This window comes from Saccostrea cucullata, unplaced genomic scaffold, assembly GCF_032062105.1.
Source record: "Saccostrea cucullata isolate Sc308-1 unplaced genomic scaffold, CSIRO_AGI_Scuc_v1 ctg8222, whole genome shotgun sequence".
In the NCBI taxonomy this organism is placed as follows: domain Eukaryota; kingdom Metazoa; phylum Mollusca; class Bivalvia; order Ostreida; family Ostreidae; genus Saccostrea; species Saccostrea cuccullata.
The window spans coordinates 242-22,689 of NW_026926916.1; the positions used below are offsets into that span (position 1 = coordinate 242).

The 22,448-nt window shown below is 34.2% G+C and overlaps 1 pseudogene; it reads right to left on the minus strand.

Annotated features, from left to right (window-relative positions):
- LOC134272926 (uncharacterized) overlaps nt 1–22,448 on the minus strand; it is a 24,615-nt pseudogene continuing 2,167 nt past the window's right edge.

Genomic DNA, 22,448 nt, shown 5'->3' on the forward strand with positions numbered 1-22,448 from the left:
CTCTACAAATGCTGTGTAAAATGGAGCTTCAAATGGAACTGTGTAGAGATACTCAGCTATTTGCTTTCTATAACTAGGGATTTTGACAGTAGAAGCGACACTGATCTGTAATGAAAACGAACATTAATTGTTTTAAAATTATAATGGATTTAATAAACTTTGATGAGCAAAGATGTAACTGTATACAGCGAAATTTTCGCCCCGTTTATATCTTCGCCCCTTTCGCCTTTGTCACAAGTGGACGAATTTAAAATGGGGTAAAATTGTTTGCAACTTAAAAGGGCGAAAATAACACAGGGCGAAAATAACCCTGTATACAGTATTATGAATGTGTTATTGATGGTCAGATAATAAATTAACTTATATATTTTTGTTTCTTAAAAAGAAAATGCAATTATATTGAAAACTATATTGTTGAGTATATTATTGCCAATTATTGAGAGACGTCTTATCCTAATACGTGATTTATTTCAGTTCGTTATTTTGAATAGCCAATCGCAAGGAAAAATAACTTTGGTAGTGATATACATCAATTGATTCAGAAATATTCTATGTCATTAAATGGAAAATATGTAATGCGATGGCAAACATATTATAAATACATGGATTTGATTACCTGTAAGTGATGACCAGGGATTGTCTCATGAATAAGAAGAGCCATAAAGTCAATGTTAACACTGAAAGAAAATACAATGCAAAGAATAAAATGATCATTATTTCTTCATAATTAAAAACCCTTTGACAAGCAAAATCGCAAATGCATAGAGATAACAATTTGTTTGCTATTTTTAATTTAAAAAAAAAATCTAAGATTAATAATCATTATTAAAAGTGCTTGTTTTTAACCCGGTTTGTTCTCCTAATAACTTGAACAACGATGTAAATGAATAACTACGATGATGGATATGGAGATAACGAACGGTATTCAATATCAAAGTCCATAAAACAAAACAAAATAGGAGCAGAGCAAGCACGGTCCTCCGAAACATCAGAGGTGGGATCAGGTGCCATGGAGGAGTGAGCATCCCCTGCTGACCGGTCACACCCGCCGTGTGCTCATTGTCATGATTGTGAAATAACGGAAAAATCCGTCGTCAATTCAGTGTATAAATAATGGACTAACAATTGGTATGAAAAACTTCAGTCAGCATTTGACTGAATGATAAATTGTATTTGCTGACAAGGTCATTGTATCGACCATAGAACTTACGAAATGATGACCTTAATCGAGACTGCTGATATTCTTGTTTCATCAACTTGCTTGTCAATAATTTTCTTCGTTTTAGAAATTGTTCATACGTAGAGCATGTTCTTGCGTATCGAATCAACTGAGATATATACACTCCGTATGCAGGTGATGAAGGTATATTGCTGCATAAGTAAGGGAAGTTGACGATAGAAAAGTTAAATTCATCACGTTTATCATAAAACTTGGTTGTTAGTTTACCATTAACGTCTTTTTCAAGTAAAATATCCAAGTATGAAACAGATGTGTCAGACTCTGTGGTATCTTTTATCTCAGGATACTGTTCCTGGGTCATGAAATTTGAAAAGACAAAATATACAAATGTAATTAAAGTCAGATCTTTGTAATGCTTCAAAATTCTGATGAATTTGTACAGCGACAATCAGAATTTCAGAGCGTAACAAAGATCTGATTTTAATCAGATTGCAAAATATTGTGGCCTCTGGACATTGTGGTAAGACTTTTACAAAGTGTGAGTTCTAATCTACAGAAGGGTAAAAGAAACTTTGCAACTTTTAATTAACATTCAGCTTTGCTGATAGATTAACCATCTAAACATGTAGTAGGGAAATAAGTTAGTTAATTATGAAAATACCTGCATCATTTTTCCGCTTTAAATGAATAGCTAATTAACTCAAACATACGATTTTTTGGGACGGAAAACATTGACTAGGAACACCCCTGGGCGTGATCCGTCAGGAGGTCCTGGTAAATACTGTCCACTTGTCCCGTCTATTGGGTTTGGCTTAACACTAAAGAATACCACAAAATAATCAATGATATAACATTTAAAATGAAATTTTGTGATAGAAGTAGATTTTCTTACTCAAACTTTCTGACCCAATATTACTTGATATCAAGCTTTCTAAACCGTTTGATTTAGAATTATACACATATATGAAATTGCTTACTCTATTGGCAGGTTAGGTACGTCTTTAAATAATCTTGACAACTTGGGTTTAATTTCATTTTCTATTGCATTCTGGAACCACTGTATTATCTCTTCCTGTTGGAAAATTGAATGTAAACCTAATTGTAACGTTGCAAAAATATTGTTAATTTTTTAAAAATAAAAAACAATTGTCTTACGCCAGTTTTTAGATAATTATTTGGATCCTTCTTGATCTTGTCGAAAAACTCCTTTATGGATCCCACATGATTTGATTTCATCATAATCTACATAAAAAAGAAAAATGAATATGAAAGTAATAACTATAAATATGTGTACATGTATGTTGTTTTTTTAAATGAATCACACATTTTTACCGTTCTCATTTCTGATGAAATTCTGTCTACTTCCTGTAAACCCTTCTGATGGACTTATTCCGGTGACAAATCCAGAGAGAGGTACCAGCGTAGACATTCTTTGTAGAACTCACCTCCATAATCCCAACTATTTACCCCATAACATTTCTTACATGTTAAAAATACACCTTTAAGTATGTTTTCAAATGCATCGTGTAAATTTAATCCTTATTAAATTACAGTTGCAATTCAAAAGTACATAGGATTTCATACACTGAAAATATGTTCACTTACTGTTTCAAAATATGTCTTAAGATCTGTGTATTTTTGGATGATATTTTGAACAGCTGACTTTGCTCTTTCTCTCATTTTAATCATGCAATGTTTGTAATTATTTTGAATGAATAACTATATATTATTTTAGGTATTAACATACCTTACTTCTTGTGCTTAGTGTATATCTCAGTTTCTTGCATTCAGCATCGAAGTATATTTATCAGATATAGAATTGAACAAAGAATACAAGTCAGAGGACTAACTAGCGTTAATTATATATTTACATATATTATATTTCCCAAAATTATGAATACATTACGATTATAAATTTGTGGAATGGGTATTTCCCGAAAATACCGGCAAAATAAAAAACAAATAATAAACACTAGGTATTATGAAAGGTACTAAACAAACTAGTTTTAATAGGTAAAAAAGGCCATCCTTTGAATTTTTGTTATTTTAAGGTCAGGCCTACCTTGCGGACGCATATAGAAAAAAAAATCTTAAGGTATATCCACAATACTGTAAACGGTAACATAATCTCGACTACAATTTTACCCAAATCCAAATATACATTGTAATTTGAAAAAAAAAAAGGAAATTAAATCATTGTAACTTAAGTTTTGTATAACGTCTTGGACTCTTTATGTATAGCTTAACCTACTTCTTAGATTCTTCAATAGTTTTCAGATTTGTCAATTTTTCCTGAAACGGTTTGTAGAGAGGAAAGTTTGTATCAGTCACATTAGTAAGAATCGCATCTATTTGACCAGGAATTTTGTTCTAAAATGCAGGAAAAATACAGATAAAATAATCAAATACTCAAACAACCTAAATTGTATGAAATGTGACCATCTTTTTAAAAAATCTCCAAAACAACCAACCATTCCTTTCTTGTGGAATTTTTCTCACACTTCCGGGAAACCAACAACTATCTTTTATTAATAAAATCTCTAAAACATTTTAAACCTGACGATCAAACACACCTATTCAATTATATATGTACTTATTTGTATTTAATACTTACCACAGAAACATTATGATACGTGTGACGTTTTTCTACAGCTTTTTGAAATAACAGTTTCCTTTTTTCAATCTAGAAGAAGAATTTCATGCACTTTAATATGTGTGAAAAAGTAAAATGACAAGAACAAAATTTTAATGCGCTATATTACTTCTTTTAATGATATAATTCATGAACCATTTCAAAAAAAAGAAGTTTTGTAAAGCTCAACTTTCTTTGTGATTTTAAGCAATGACCATTTGATAATAAGATATAAAAAAAATTATGCAATATATAGAAAATATGAATGTTAGTTATTATGTTACTTGGAATCCTTAAATACTTGCACGATTACAAGTAACCGTTTTCGTAATTAATAATAATGAAATTTCTTATACAAAAGTAACGATTTGTCATTTTGTGTTTCGTACTTGATTGGGCAACAGCTCTAAGCGCCTGACGTAGTTTTCATAGTCGCCTACAGTGTCGAATGGAGTAATGCTCGGAAGATAAGATGGGTCAACTTGTGGTCCTTCCAGAAAATTAATCGGGTTCAGGATACTATAGCTGTTAAGTTATACATGTTAATAGCCATTCTCTGTAACCACTTAAACTTCGTTGCCACGCATGGTCACCGATTTTGATGAAACTTCACCCATGCTTAGTACTTGACACCAGAAACAAATATCAAACAAAATTTCGTTGCTACGTGTCTCGGTTGCTATGGCAACAGCCGGAAAAGTTTGAAAAATCGAGATTTTCAGCCACTTTAAATCTTGACTGTGGCTTAATAAAAACTAGAAAAAGCAAACAAACCATTCTCACAAAAATATGACACCTTGATGTCACTTATACTGTAAAGAAACTGTTTAGAATATATCTCTAAGTAAGTGGTAACCAAGGGTACATTTGGAATACATTTAAAATGCTGAAATATGCTGAAAAACGCTCAGCATTCACTAATGGTAGGTGTTATATGCTCAAACTCAATCAACGACTTAAGAAAAACAACGAAAATGTTTGACCTTCAGTATACAAGTATAAGCAAAATTATTCTATAAATAACTTCAATGGTTGCCATGGTAACACAGTGTAACCATGCAAAACCAGTAACTAAGATTGGGTTAATGCTACTGTCTTGAGGAAAAACATGAAAATTCAAGACTGGCAAATATGCATCCTTAGGACATTGCAACACCAAAACCATAAGAAAAATTGAGTATAATTGCTACTTTGTAGTGTTACCATGGAAACAAAGTACCAGTGCTTAAAAGTGAATTATTTTCCGCTGCATTAAGAATTAAATTGCCACATAATCAAGAAACAAATTAAAGGACTCAGCTTGAATAGTACTTATCTGTTAGAACTGAAGTTGAATATCATATATTGATAAAATTTGATGAATAAAACAACACTGTTGCTATGGTTACCAAGAAGGGAAAATGTTCGATTTTGTGAACTTTATATCAATATTAAACCCTGTGTGCCAACTTCTTGCATCCACTTAGAGATTGGATGATAGTCAAAATTAAAAGTCAAACTAGCTGTTAATAAATATCAATCATAAAAGTTTTGGGAATCTACATTTAAGGGTACGTATCCAAGGAAACAAAATATTTTTCAGGTTTTTAAGCATATATTTTCTGCTTATTTCCATAGCAACCCTCTATTTAAAGAATCTAATCTGAATTTTTTCAAATGGGAAAATTTGGAGCACACCAACATCTTATGAAATTGGTCATTAGTTATGAGGAAATGTGCTTTTTTTTAAAGATAGGATCAGATTTAAACATACATAGTGTTACTTTGAAGGCTCTCTGTGGTATAAAAACCTTGGCAACCATTGCCAACCAAAATGAAATATCATATTTTTTTCTTGGTATGTGTTTCAAGGCTCTTTTTCTATTATTTGGTCACATTTTATCCTATAATTGCTTTTTATTTTTACGTGTATAACGTAATAAAATTCAATGAATATTTTTTTTACTTTTGAATACTTTGTTACCATAGTAACGTATGTAATAGTTGATTTACCAAACATGTTTATCATGCATTTGAGACATCTGACCTTCAACTTTTGGAAACAGTCATTGACAATTGTTTGCTTTGCCGCAAATGTTAACTATGGGGCTCTAAACATGTTTAAAAATGCCATTTTTCGAACTTTAAGACATGTTGCCATGGTAACTATAAAACATAGCAACCAATTTTTGCCTGATTTCAGTTTAGGATATCAATGACATTCATCACAGAGAATTTGGAGAAATTCTGAGACTATGCGTGCCACAGCTCCTATATAAAATTTCAAATCATTACAGAGAATGGCTCTTAAAAAAAAACTTCAAAACAGAATAGTATAAATTTTTAATGCTGTAAAGTTTATACATGTAGAATAACTTAAAAAAAACGTTATTATTTTTTTTTTAATTACAATATTTATATTCAATCAAATTTTATTTACATTTATAACATTGCTTTTGGCGACTAGGGCAACTTGTATTTCTTGCTATCTGTTCCTGTTCATCTATGAACGTTTTGACTGTGTCGTTCGTAAATTTTTAAACATCTTTAGCTTTCTATTTTCTGGAGATCCCTGAATTTTGAACAGAGTCTAAATGTCAGTCTATTGAATATGCTATTTTTTCATTCCATGAAAATGTTGACTGAAAATAGGCCCAAAGTTTCCACAATATTAACATAATCTCTTAGAGTCTTCTTCTTCTTCTAAATCTAGCGAATATATCTGATGAGTCTAATTCCTTTCTACCAGAATTTGACATTCTAATTACTCACTGAGTACTAAGGCATTAGTCAAATTACCAAAAACTCAGTCTGAAACTTTTTAGAAAATATAAATTTACGGGACAAAGACACAATTAACAATTTCTGTAAATGCTCATAATTGATACATTGATTGTCGTGTTGTGTTATATCTGACTCACTTATGAAGTGTCGTAACTGTCAGTTAGTTAGAAGTACCACATTTTTTTACTCTTGCATGGAACTTACTGCCATAACCCTTTAAGGTTTCTTATCGTCTAACGCAATATGTGACCTCATGCTGGCGCTTGGAGAGGGCATAGATACTATCTTACTTTTGACACGGTGTCGGGAGTGATAATTGAGCCCTGGACTACCTGGCAAACACCCAACCACTAGACTACTAATATTTGTCAAGTCCAATTTTATTTTTTTTAAGTGTCATCTCGTTAACAAAGTTGGTGAGAAGGACTTTCGTAACCGAAAGAAAAATTATAAAAAGAGTAAAGGTTTCTACATACTCTTTCCATCTGTATCCTCTTATCAGCGTTGATATCGTGTCGTTGAAGATATCATAATCTGTCCTTTCTTTCGGTGAAAGTTGCTTATATGTAATCAACTTCAAACGATTTTGAAGGCTCTGGTATTTTTTCTATTTTGATAAAAATTGAAAATAATCTATAAAATGTGTATTTTATATTTACACTTATTTTTGTATTTCTTGGACAATTTTTTACAGTTTAAGAAACGCAAGACCTTAATTCTTTCTCCACAACAATAGTATAAAGCACACTACAATGACAAATCCAGAGTATGAAAACCGTTCTAGCTACTTGGTCGTTATATTTGTAGATGCCTATGGGGGTAGGATATTCAGGCGATTTCTGTAGTCGCCATTCCCCGTACTCTTTTTGTAGGTCATCAAGATTGGATGATAAACTTTGCCCTGAAAAATGAAATATTATACACTTATCCACTGGGTGTGAGTGGGATAGCTCTTTTATCAAACCCGCGACAGAGAACTATTCCCCGAGGGCTTGCCCGAGGGGAATAGTTTCTGTCAAGGGTTTCATAAAAGAGTTATCCCACTCACAAACAGTGGATAAGCGTTTTATTATACTGATGTATAATATAATTTCTGAGGTTTGAATTTTTTTGCAGTAAGATAATACTGCAAGAATAATCTGAAATCCTGATGACGTCACAATGCTACTGAAGTCATTATGACATCATCAGTAGATAGATCTATCGTTGGAAATCAAAATTGGAGGCAAAAATTGCATGAAAATTTTCCGAGGGTGGATAGCAAAAACTATACCCCGGGGTATAGCTTTGCTATGCGTGAACTATAAAAGATAGCTATTTTACCTTCTGAACTTTATATAGGAAACATTTTAACAGAAGTATAATAACCTCTTTTATGTTTCTAATCACAGAGTCGTTTTGATAATCTATTACTGCTTAGAGGACAAAAACTAAAATCTACAATAATAATACTTGAGCCTTTATCTGAAAACGTGTCCAAAATAAGTGCATTATCTCATTGTTATAAATCAATTATGCTTACATTTTTTTTTATTTTAAAGAGATATGATGTAACCGAACAGTAAGGCAGATGTTATGTTTTCATAATTTATTCAGGAAATAAAGGCATTGATCATAAGATGCGTATGATGGTCACTGGATTTAAAATATACTTCTTCCTGGAAAACGTATAATTTCTGCTCTGATATACAAGGTAAAGCGCGGTAAATTTATAATTATAATGAAAATGTATTATTGGATGAAAAAATAGGAAATAACCAATCAAATGAAAGAACCAATGAAATCATAGAATAAAACTTTACTCAGGCAACTCAATCTAGGTGAGCAATCGAACATTTAGTTAATCAAATTTTAAGATTTTATTTCTGTTGTGAGATGTGTATTGTTTCATCATGTATATAATTAGTAACATTAATTTTCTTGAACATTCCAGAGTGGTCAACATGTTCGGTCATTTTATCTAGAACATTCTTAAATTTTGTGTATGTCCAGATTGTTCCAGTAATATCATGTTTTAACAATTTCTAGAATATTCTAGATTTATGATACTGTATAAATACCCTGTCAATTCGATGCATAGATATACTTTCGTCGTATAAGCACTATTGAGATATAACTGGGATATATTTTCACTGGGACATTATTGTGTGCAGCAACGGACACTCTGATGTATGTATTTTTAGATTCTTGCTAAGTTTGTACTTTACGTTTCATACACTTATTATATATTACTGTAAATAAATTATTGTTAAGTTTAAATTGTGTTATTGATCTTTGCTGGCATTTCGGGTAATTCTGACCCATAACAGAATTGGGGGCTCGTCCGGGATAAAGAATTTCTTGCACTTTTGCAATTTATTGTCAGAATTTTGTTTATTGAACTGTTAAATTTGATTATAAGCCAGCAGAAATCAACATGGTGTTTTCGGTCACAGACTTTCTTAGTTCACCAAGTGTTCAGGTTTTTGATACGTTAAAAAAGGATGACTTGATCGCATTAGGTTTGCATTTTGGGTTAGATGTTAAATCCTCTCAGAGAAAGCAAGATATTAGAATTAAGGTTGCAAACAAAGTAGTAGAAGAAAACATCTTTGAAAAATACGATCTTCCAGAATATACAGTTAAATCAGAGTTAGGCTCTTACAAAATGGCAGAATATCAGTTTCAATTAGAGTTAGAGAAAATGCGATTAGAAAGAGAAAAATTAGAAAGAGAAGATCGAGAAAAAGAAAGAGAAGAGCGAGAAAGAGAAAGAGAAGAACGAGAGCGTGAACGAAAATTTGAATTAGACAAATTAGAAAGAGAAGAACGAGAGCGTGAACGAAAATTTGAATTAGACAAATTAGCAGCAGAAAGAGAAGAGCGTGCAATGAACTTTGAATTAGAGAAATTAAAATTACAAAACCAACCAGAACCGTCAGTTGTCAAAACTGAATTTGACGCAGCAAAAAATATCAGATTAGTTCCAAAATTTCAAGAAAAATCTGTAGACAAATATTTTCCCCAATTTGAAAAGGTTGCAGAGAATCTTAAATGGCCACGAAATGTTTCGTCAACAATGTTACAAAGTGTACTGGCTGGAAAAGCGGCTGAGGTATACTCTGCACTAGGGGTAGTTGAAAGTTCAGACTATGAGAAGGTCAAGGCAGCAATATTAAAAGCATATGAATTAGTACCTGAAGCATATAGACAAAAATTCAGAAAGTATAGGAAGTTTGATAATCAAACATTTGTTGAATTTTCACGAGAGAAAGAAGATTTATTCGATCATTGGTTTAGATCTAAGAATCTTGATAAAACTTTTGCTAATTTGCGCCAAGTCATCCTGGTAGAAGAGTTTAAGGAATGTGTTTCTCAAGATTTGAAAACACATTTAGAAGATAAGAATGTGAAAACTCTTGAAGAGGCAGCAGTCATATCTGATACTTATGCTCTGTCTCATAAAAAGAATTTTGTATCAAGATCTCAGACTAGCAGTAATTCTACCAATTCAGACACATATAAAAAGAGTGGTTCAGGGTCTCAGTCTTTCACAAGTTCCCAGTCTCCAGCCCAAGGTGGTTCTAAGTCCGGTCCAGGACGTTTTGAAGGATCTTCTGGAATAGGGTCGCTTCCTACTTGTAGTTATTGTAAGAAAAAAGGTCATCTGATCAGTGACTGCTTTAAACTTAAGAGAAAAAATGATTTTGATAAAACTCAACCACATGCTTGTGCGGCAGTTAGAGGTGATAGAGAAGCCTTAGTTTCGATTTGTTCTGACACTCCTGATGTCCAGGGTTCACAGTCCAGTTCTATTGATTCTATGGAGGATTATAAGCCCTTTATGTCTCAGGGATTTGTTTCACTCGGTGACTCTAGCGAAATAAAACCTGTCCAGATTTTGAGAGATACTGGTGCTGCACAGACGTTATTGTTAGAGGGCGTGCTTCCTTTGTCTGAGCAGACTTCTACTGGTGGGTCAGTTTTATTACAGGGTGTGGAGCTAGGCGTCATTGATGTTCCCCTGCATAGAATTAGTTTGAAGTCAGATTTAGTTACTGGACCTGTTATCGTAGGTGTTCGACCTACTCTTCCCGTTCCAGGCATTTCTTTGTTGTTAGGCAACGATTTAGCTGGTGGGAAAGTTGTACCAGATCCTATAGTTTGTGAGAAGATTAATCCAGATGTCATGTGCGATGATGAAGATGATGACATTTATCCAGCCTGTGCTGTTACTAGAGCGATGGCCAGAAGACGAGAAATGGAGGCAGACCATACTCAAGCCTTTGACGAGACGAATTCCTCTGTTGATATTGATTTGAATGACACTTTCTTATCTGACCTTGATGGCATTCAAACCAGCATGGAACCACACAATATCAAGAAGCAAGAGAAGAAAGAATTTTTACCAAAATTTGGTGGTGAGGATGATGAGTTGCATCCACTAGTTAGCCAAGGCAAGGACATCCTCAGCCGAGAACGTTTACTCTCTGAACAACATAAAGACCCAGATATCATTCAACTTAGTAAGAGGGCACTTCCACCAGAAGAGGCTATTAAAGTTGGAGAATGCTTCTATATGAAAGATGGCATCCTTATGCGAAAATGGCGACCACCTGACGCTTCTCCAGATGAAGTGTGGCGTGTTGTTCACCAGATAGTGGTCCCAGCTGCTTATCATCGAGATGTCATGAGTTTAACTCACGATACACCTATGGCAGGTCATTTAGGTGTCAATAAGACTTATAATAGGATTCTGAGTCATTTTTATTGGCCTAAGCTAAGAAAGGATGTTTCGAAGTTTTGCAAGTCATGCCATGTCTGTCAGTTGGTAGGTAAACCAAATCAGAAGATACCATCTGCTCCTCTCCAACCCATTCCAGCTTTTGAAGAACCGTTTAGTCGAGTATTAGTGGATTGTGTAGGACCTTTGCCTAGGACCAGATCTGGGAACCAGTATTTACTTACCATTATGTGTACATCCACTCGATTTCCTGAAGCCATACCTCTAAGGAATATAAAGGCAAAGAGCATAGTTAAGGCCCTAACCAAGTTTTTCAGTTTTGTAGGAGCACCCAAGGCAATTCAGTCGGATCAAGGCTCAAATTTTATGTCGGGGTTGTTCCAGCAAGTCATGCATGAGTTGGGTATTAGGCAGTATAGATCAACTGCTTATCATCCTGAGTCCCAGGGAGCGCTAGAACGTTTTCATCAAACCCTAAAAACAATGCTGAAGACCTATTGTTACCAGTATGAAAAAGAATGGGACGAAGGTGTTCATCTTGTGCTATTTGCTGCACGAGAAGCAGTCCAGGAGTCTCTTGGGTTCAGTCCTTTTGAATTGGTGTTCGGTCATACAGTTAGAGGTCCTTTGAAATTGTTGAAGGAAAAGTGGCTGACTGAGACTAGTGATCTTAATCTTTTAGATTATGTGTCTGATTTCAAAGAAAAACTTTACAATGCTTGTAAATTAGCACAAGAAAATTTGAAGAATTCTCAGATGAAAATGAAAATGTGGTATGACAAAGATGCCAGAAATAGGGTGTTTAAGCCAGGTGATAAGGTTCTTGTATTTTTACCTATTCCTGGTCATCCTTTACAGGCCAAATTTTATGGCCCTTATGAAATTGAAAGCAAGATCAGTGATGTAAACTATGTAGTTAAGACACCAGGTCGACGTAAAGAGAAACGGGTTTGTCACATTAACATGTTAAAAGAGTATTTTGAAAGGTGTGACCGAAATTCTGTAAAACCAGTTTCCACTTTAGCCAATGCTAAGACTGTTCAAAATTGTATTGAAAGTGATACGAGTGTAGCAATGAATGAGAAAGATTGTAATCAGAGTGTCCGCTTGAAAAACTCAGAAGTTTTGGCTGATTTGGATGCAAAACTTGGACATTTGAACATTCACCAAAAAGAACAAGTTAAAAACTTGATGAATGAGTATCATCAAATCTTTTCGGATGTTCCAAAGAAAACTAATGCAGCTTGTCATGATGTCATAGTGAGTGACGTTCTGCCTATCAAACAACATCCATACCGTATGAATCCAATAAAATTGCAGTACCTAAGAAGGGAAGTGCAGTACATGTTGGACAATGACATTGTTGAACCTAGTAAAAGTGATTGGAGCTCACCGTGTATTCTTGTACCAAAACAGGACGGTTCGTACCGATTATGTACAGACTTTAGAAAGGTGAATTCTGTTACCAAAACTGATTCATATCCAATACCTAGAATCGATGACTGTATTGACAACATTGGAAACGCGAAATTTGTCAGTAAATTTGACCTGTTGAAAGGCTACTGGCAAGTGCCGTTAACAGAAAGAGCAAAAGAAATATCTGCTTTTGCTACACCAGATGGACTTTACCAGTATAAAGTAATGCCTTTTGGCATGAAAAACGCACCGGCTACATTCCAAAGGATGATTCACTCCCTTCTTCAAGACCTTGAAGGATGCGAGGCCTACATTGATGATGTCATCATATACAGTGACACATGGGACGAACATCTTCGAATCATGCGTGCTTTATTTGACATTTTAGCTAAAGCAAACTTAACTGTGAACCTTGAGAAGAGCGAATTTTGTCATGCTTATGTAGAGTATTTAGGTCATAAAGTAGGTCAAGGTTATGTTACACCCATTATGGCTAAAGTGGAAGCTATTGCAAAGTTCCCGATTCCTACAAACAAGAAAGAATTAATGAGGTTTTTGGGCATGGCTGGGTTTTACAGAAAATTTTGTCCAAATTTTTCCTCAGTTGTTAGTCCACTTACAAATCTTTTACAAAAGAGGGTTGAATTTGAATGGACAAAGGACTGTGAAAAATCCTTCCATAAAATCAAATCTGTCCTTATGAGTAATCCAGTTCTGTCAACTCCAGATTTTTCTAAGCAATTTAAGCTTACCGTTGACGCTAGTGTTGTTGGAATCGGGGCAGCTTTGTTTCAAGAACATAGTGATAAGGTAGATAGAGTTGTTTCTTATTTTTCAAAGAAACTTACAAAATGTCAACAAAAGTATTCCACCATTGAAAAGGAATGCCTTGCTTTGTTGTTAGCTTTACAGCATTTTGATGTTTATTTGAATGTTACTTTGCATCCAATTCTTGTGTATACTGATCACAACCCCCTGACATTTTTGCATAAATTGTCAAACAAGAATCAAAGACTGACTAGATGGAGTTTGTTGTTACAAGAATACAACATAACAATTAAGCATATCAAAGGCAAAGATAATGTTATTGCAGACGCCTTGTCAAGAGTATCGTAAACATACTAGATTTTGTTTTAATGTACATAACTTTTATTTTAATAATATAAGTTTTCATTGACATTCAAACTTTTTAAGGGGGGAGGTGTTGTGAGATGTGTATTGTTTCATCATGTATATAATTAGTAACATTAATTTTCTTGAACATTCCAGAGTGGTCAACATGTTCGGTCATTTTATCTAGAACATTCTTAAATTTTGTGTATGTCCAGATTGTTCCAGTAATATCATGTTTTAACAATTTCTAGAATATTCTAGATTTATGATACTGTATAAATACCCTGTCAATTCGATGCATAGATATACTTTCGTCGTATAAGCACTATTGAGATATAACTGGGATATATTTTCACTGGGACATTATTGTGTGCAGCAACGGACACTCTGATGTATGTATTTTTAGATTCTTGCTAAGTTTGTACTTTACGTTTCATACACTTATTATATATTACTGTAAATAAATTATTGTTAAGTTTAAATTGTGTTATTGATCTTTGCTAGCATTTCGGGTAATTCTGACCCATAACATTTCTCAAAACGATATGAAAAAATAAATAAAATCGAATGAATACATATAGAAATAGATTTCATAATATCACATATAGGAATACAGGTATATAGAAAATATAAATAGAAAATACATGTAGGAATATTTCCAAGAATGATGTTAATTTACGATGAAGTTTGAGGTCAGACAGGAAAATTGCTTTCAGATGATCGGATAATAGGATAAATAATTTTGCTTTTTGGTTGATTTTTCCATCTATACCAATCAAAGCGATGGCGGATAAAAAGTATACAATTAGATTGAGCTTGAACATGTTGACATTACATTTCAAAAAAAAAATAAATAAATAAATGTCTGAACAAATAAGACCAACAATTAACACTCCATACAGGTTAACAATATTGCAGTGCATTATTCAACGTGAAAATAAGTCTGAAGAATATTGACATGATATAAAACACACTCAAATTGTGACTTTAACATTATGTCATTCTATTACGTACAATCATACATTGATCTTGGTCTGAGAAAATAACGGAAACAATAATTTATCAAACACTTCAGAAGAATTACCTTTTCCGATTAGAAATAATACGAACATCAATATATGCTGTCATTTTTTCTACATCTTGAATGTGATGAAGTGTTAGAAAATCCTTTAACAAATTTAGAATACATCCATCACTGAAACATACTAAAAAGTTTTTCTTAGTAATAAAATCAACATATAGGGGGATAAATAATGGGGCTATTTACTGAGAAAACAATAGAAGGATAATAAGGGGATGACCCGGGTTATACCCATCTACTGTAAAGCGAGGGGTAAGAGCAACGGGGCAAGGTTATGGATGACCTGTTCGTGACCTGAGTGGACATCTCGCCGATGTAAGGTCTATTGTATGAGAAGACAATGAGTATGTCAATGGGTTAGTATCAATGTCACTAGATAACAGTATCATAACAAAAATTGCAAAACAATAAGATTGTAACACAATTTTGTGTCTTTGCTTTATTCGGCTAAGAGAGATAACAGATGTGAGCTCTGAAGAGATGCTGACCACTAGGAGTTGAACTTTTAACCTGTACATGTACGGTTCTAAGAAAAAGATGCATGGGAAGTCTGCTGTTTGATTGTTTGGAAAAAGATGTATTTGGTGAGGGTGAAGGAGCAACCAATAGTAATGAAATGAACAGAGGTCATTTTCTGGTATAAAATAGTTTTAATATTTAAAGAATATGCAAAAGATTGGTACTGATTTTTAATTGTATTTGTAACAGATTTCCCTCTTACCAAAACAACCCACAAAGATTGGATCTCCCCAGTTTCTGCCTTAAGTATTACTTAACATCGTCTCCGGAATAAGAAAACCCACAAAGTATTTTGTAACACGTAACATCGGGTAAAGTTACAACTAGATGTAAAATAGTGAAAAGAAATTGATTGATAAACTAGAATGAAAGTTCTGTGGTTTCAGAGGATTCCAATATTTGGTGACTGAACTAACACTGATAAAGTTAAAAAACCTCGCAGTCCATGACTGCATGAATTGTGATGCTACATATATGGGTATGTATACATGTACGTGCATGTTGACCTGTTATTGAAAAATGTCTCCCGACATCATTCTTTTCTTTGAATTTCGTTGGTAATACACCTATTAAATTCCTTTGATATAATAGATTTAGGTACAAAAAGGATGAATTTTGATGTTCATGCACTGTGCCGTGCAAAATTCTCACTGTCACTCAATACGTTATGAACAAGTATGTACTCGAGGATAACTGATCTGCTATCGATAGCAGAAAGACTTATATAGTATTAAACCTGTGCCTAAGAGACGATGACTGAGAATTTGCATAAAATCATTGAGTAGAAGGTTAGGGGGAGATAACTTGAACATTATTAGCTCACCTGAGCCGAAGGCTCAAGTGAGCTTTTCTGATCAAAATTTGTCCGTTGTCTGTCGTCGTTGTCGTTGGCGTTGTTGTCGTTGTCGTTGGCGTTGTTGTCGTCGTAAACTTTTCACATTTTCATCTTCTTCTCAAGAACCACTGGGCCAATTTCAATCAAACTTGATACAAAGTATCCTTGGGTGAAGGGGAATCAAGTTTGTTCAAATGAAGGGCCAGGCCCTTTTCCAAGGGGAGATAATTATGAATTGGAGAAAAATTAATGGCATTTTTAAATAATCTTCTTCTCAAGACCCACTGGGCCAGGAAAGATGAAACTTATGTGGAATCATCCTCAGGTAGTGAAGATTCAAGTTTGTTCAAATCATGACCCCCGGGGGTAGGGTGGGGCTAAAATGGCCAATTAAAGTTTTACAAAGGAATATATAGGAAAAATCTTTAAAACTCTTCTTCTCAAGTACCACTGGGCCAGGAAAGATGAAACTTTTGTGGAATCATCCTCAGGTAGTGTAGATTCAAGTTTGTTCAAATCATGACCCCCCAGGGGAAGGGTGGGGCCATAATGGCCGATCAAAAAATTACATAGGAATATATAGGAAATTTTTTAAAAAATCTTCTTCTCAAGTACCACTGGGCCAGGAAAGATGAAACTCATGTGAGATCATTTTCAGGTAGTGTAGATTCAAGTTTGTTCAAATCATGACCCCCGGGGGTAGGGTGGGGCCAAAATGGCCGATCAAAGTTTTATATAGGAATATATATGGAAAATCTTTAAAACTCTTCTTCTCAAGAACGACTGGGTCAGGAAAGATTAAATTCATGTGGAATCATCCTCAGGTAGTGTAGATTCAAGTTTGTTCAAATCATGACCCCCGGGGTTAGGGTGGGGCCAAAATGGCCGATTAAAGTTTTACATAGGAATATATCGGAAAATTTTTTAAAAATCTTTTCAAGTACCACTGGGCCAGGAAAGATGAAACTTATGTGGAATCATCCTCAGGTAGTGTAGATTCAAGTTTGTTCAAATCATGACCCCCAGAGGTAGGGTGGGGCTAAAATGGCTGATTAAAGTTTTACATAGGAATATATAGGAAAAATCTTTAAAAATCTTCTTCTCAAGTACCACTGGGCCAGGAAAGATGAAACTTATGTGGAATCATCCTCAGGTAGTGTAGATTCAAGTTTGTTCAAATCATGACCCCCGGGGGAAGGGTGGGGCCAAAATGGTGGATCAAAGTTTTACATAGGAACATGTAGGGAAACCTTTTAAAATCTTCTTTTCAAGTACTTCAAAGCCAGGCTTCATTATATTTATAGGGAATCATCCTCAGGTAGTGTAGATTCAAATTTGTTCAAATCATGACCCCCTTGGTGGAAGGAATGTAAAATTCAAGCCCCCCCCTCCCAGTTTACTTTCAGTTCTGATCTGATCTGTGCTTTTCCTAGCCAATTGCTCAGGTGAGCGATGTGGCCCCTGGGCCTCTTGTTATAGTAACATTATGAAAAACTCGTGAATGTTGTATCATTTACCTGAAGTAAACTGTACATAATCATTACGTAAAAGAATTCTATCATAGAACTAATTGTGAGTTTGTAAACAGATTTTTTTACGAAATAAATATATGCATACCTTTTGGTACATGCAAAGGGAAACTTAAGACTTTTATGGATTATAATAACTTAACTTTACTGGACCTGGCCATAGGTCATTAAAATGTTAGAGACTAGTGTTGCGTCATATAATTACCTATGCTGGTAATTAATGAAACTCGACAAGTTAACTTTCAAAACTGACTGTTGGCAGTTAATAAAAAGTACTCAAGGAATACATGTATCTATTGGTCTTTTATTGACTGAATAAAGCCTTATTTAGAATGAAAGCCCGTTCTTGGGTGATGAGGACTGAGAATTTCTTTAAAACCAACAAGCTGAAAGTTAGGGGAAGATCACTTGAGCAGTATTAATGCAAAAGTTTCGAAAATAAGGTTCACGCAATAGCAGATAGGCATTTTTATTGCATGTAACCATATCTGATCATGATCGATTTCAAGGCTTGTAGTTTCAGGGTTAAAATCTTTTACATTTAAAGCTGTATACTTAAAATTCTAAGTCATTTGTTAACTGGGATGAGAGGGAATGAGGCATGCATGATACTGCACAAGTTACAGCATCAGCATAATAGTAGATTGTAATCATTAAAAATGCTTTACATGGAAGAATCTCTCTTCCGGCGATTGATACTGTAGAATTTACAATACTTAGTAGGTGAAAGAAAATTTTGATTGATAAAGTAGAAAGAAAGTTATCTGATTTCAGAGGATTCCAATATTTTGTGTCTGCACTAACACCGATAAAGTCAGAAAACTTGACAGTCCAAGATCGCCTTAATTGTGATGCTACAGATATAGCTACGTGTACGTGTATGTTGACCTGTTATTGAAAAATGCCCCCCTTCCATTCGACATAATTCTTTCCTTTGAATTCCATTGGTTATTCACCTAATAAATTCTTTGATATAATAGATTTAGGCACAAAATGGCTCGATTTTGATTTACATGTACTGTGTGGAGCGAAATGCTGGAAACCTGGAGAACACCAGAGCAAATAGATTAAATTAACACTCTTTTAAATCATTTTAAAATTTAGAAATAAAAAAAGCTACTTAAAAGAGCAAAATGCAAATCATGACACAATGAATCTCTGCTTAACTTTTCTGACCGCTATTAAATACCGGTATAAAGAAAAAAGCCGAAAATCAGCTCATTATCTCTAACAGCATAGTAGAGACGTCCGGAAAAGGGATATTGACAAAGTGTGGCGCCCCTTTGCCGACGCCCCTGGTGTACCGACCATTTTCTGGCAGAGGCATCAACATTCTATCAGAAAACTGATTTTAAGATTTGCAAACATGTTTTATGCTTGATATTGAAAAGAAAGGGATGTGTCTAGATGCAATATCTCCATGGAGCATGTTATCTCTCCAGGTTTGAGTGGCCTTCAACAAACGGTACCGAAGATTAGTGAATCACCTTGAGTCGATAAAAGAACTTAAGTTATGTACGAGTACATACTCGAGGCTAACTGACCTGCTATCGATAGCAGAAAGATTTATATAGTATTAAACCTGTGTCTAAGTGACGATGACTGAGAATTTGCATAAAATCATTGAGTAGAAGGTTAGGGGGAGATAACTTGAACATTATTATAGTAACATTATGATAAACTCGTGAATGTTGGATCATTTACCTGAAGTAAGCTGTACATAATCATTACGTAAAAGAAATCTATCAGAAAACTAATTGTGAGTTTGTAAACAGATTTTTTAACGGAATAAATTTATGCATACCTTTTGGAAATGCAAAGGGAAACTTAAGACTTTTATGGGTTATAATAAATTAACTTTACTGGATCAGGCCATAGGTCATTAAAATGTTAGAGACTGGCGTTGCATCATATATATAATTTCCAATGCTGGCAGGCACGTAGCATCGATTTTGAAAGTGGGGGACCAGTCACTGTAATTTTTTTTACTTACCTGAAAAAGTTGACAAGCAAAAAAAAAAAAGGGGGGGGGATTGCCCAAAGTCGAAAATCCTATTTCGTGGGGGGAGGGGGGGGGGGGGGGGGGGGTAGATGCAAACTTTTTTCACTACCACTTCTTTCAATATCCATTTTTTAAGCTTACATGTACAATACTATATTTCCTTCATATTACTTTACTTTAGTATAAAGTGGGGGGGGGGGGGGGGCAACCAGCATATCAATGAAAATTTTCAATAGTAAAAGTAGTGTTGGCAAAAAAAGTGGGGGGGGGCAGGCTCCCCTGCCCCCCCCCCCCCCTTGCTACGTCCCTGGCTGGTAATAACTGAAACTCGACAAGTTAACTTTCAAAAGAAGATTGTCGGCAGTTAATAAAAAGTACTCAAGGAATACATGTATCTATGAAATCCAGTCAAACCGTTCCCAATTAAAACCGCCCCGGTCAAAGCGTTCCCAGATTTTGGTCAAAGCGTACCATAATTTTGGTCAAAATATCCCCAGATTTTGGTCAAAGCGCCCCCTGACATATTTATAGAAATATGATACTACAAAACCGCCCCCTGATTTTGGTCAAAGCGTTCCCTGATTTTGGTCAAACCGTCCCCCGATTTTGGTCAAAGCGCCCCCTGACATATTTTATAGAAATATGATACTACAAAACCGCCCCCTGATTTTGGTCAAAGCGTCCCCTGATTTTGGTCAAACCGTCCCCCGATTTTGGTCAAAGCGTCCCCTGACATATTTTGATAGGAAAACGTAGTTTCTAAACCGTCCCCTGATTTTGGTCAATGCGCCCCCTGATTTTGGTCAAAGCGCCCCCTGACCATGCTGACATATTTTGATAGAAAAACGTAGTTTCTAACTTTCTAAACCACCCCCTGTTTTTGGTCAAAGCGCCCCCTGATTTTGGTCAAAGCGCCCCCTGACATATTTTGATAGAAAAACATAGTTTCTAAACCGCCCCCTGATTTTGGTCAAAGTGCCCCCTGACATATTTTGTCATATTTTGATAGGAAAACGTAGTTTCTAAACAGCCCCCTGTTTTTGGTCAAAGCGCCCCCAGTTAAAAATTGTGTGAAAAAAAATGATGTTATTAAACTGGAAAGGGGGGGGGGTTCATGCAGTACTTCCGAAGTATTTCAAGGTCAATTAGATATACGTACATTTGCTACTTTAAACTTAAATTGTGTCCCCTAGGTGTCAATAACATCTGAGAACTTTTATGCTTTCTAAAATACGCCTGCCAGGGGAAATACGCCTGCCGAGAAAATCTATATGCCTGCCTTGTTATTTATTGACTAAAGTTAATTTTATTACATATATTAATTTAATGGACTATTTACTTAATGTATTACCAAACAAAAATAATTTAAAAAGCACATTTCCGATGCTTTATTCGTTTTATAATTTGCTTCCGTCTTAGAGCACGCCTGCCGAGAAAATCTACACGCCCGCGGTGTTGTTTCTTTTATTATGTACTATTTAAAAAAATATATATATATATGACTTTAATAAATTATTTGGTTGTCATTTAATTAATTATAAACAAATCAAAAAAAGAAAAAATGTTTGATAATTATTTATAAAAATCTACACACGAGATTTGCAGTAATATTAAAGGAGATATCTCCTACTTTACAATATTTTATATTCCTTATATTTTCTGTTCGTCTAAGAAGACGTAAATACTTAACTTTTATAAACATTGAAGCTGATGTATGTAAAACAAACTAATTAAAAAAGAAATGTTTTATGAATTTTAAAACTAGATATGTCCAAGACCCAAATCTTAGACAAGAAAGAAATAACCACGGAAACCATCCATGAAGATCATGTAAATTGATTCATGATATACAGATTGTGCAACCATTATAAAAATTTCTACAATACTAACCATTTTAACAATTTCTACAATACTTATCTGAGGAGGAAGAACTGAAAAAAAAATTATTTGCAGCTCTGGAACGTAAATAGTTTGTGTGGTATGTTTTATACATGTAAATTGACGATCTTTTCAACATTTTGATAAACATGCATTTGTATTAAATTCGGAATTTCCTTCATCCATATTTTCTTAAAATTCATTTATTTAATCAGATATGTAAATATTTACTAATTCTGATTTTGTGGTTCTGGTTCATGATTTCCCACCTTGGAGTGTGTATAGCGCACGTGCCAATCTTCTCACTTGTAATGTACCTAATTATGTAATACCACATAATATTACGCACAGGTAGGAAGATCGATTATTAAGTTTCATTGAGATTTGAAGTCCGTGTATACACAGTAAACATGAATTCAGACATTCATATCATTGTAAACAAATTTTAACAATAATGAATTTTGATCATGTTGATAGAAAAATAATATACCGTATATAGCGAGAATATTTGGAACTTTCAATGGATTATTTTCTCTCTAATTGAAATAAATGAATAAAATAGATTACTTTCATCACTTTTCTTAAATCATCGAGTTCTTGCCTAGACTAAGATATTGTGAAACTTTGAAATGTTAATTAAGATAAAAAAACTAATGTGTTTTATATTTTGAAAATTAGTAACTTTTTAAAAGTTTTGTTTATTTCCATGACAGCCCAGATCTCTTATACATGTTGCATACATACATGTAGTATAAACACATCATGCTTTCAGTAAAT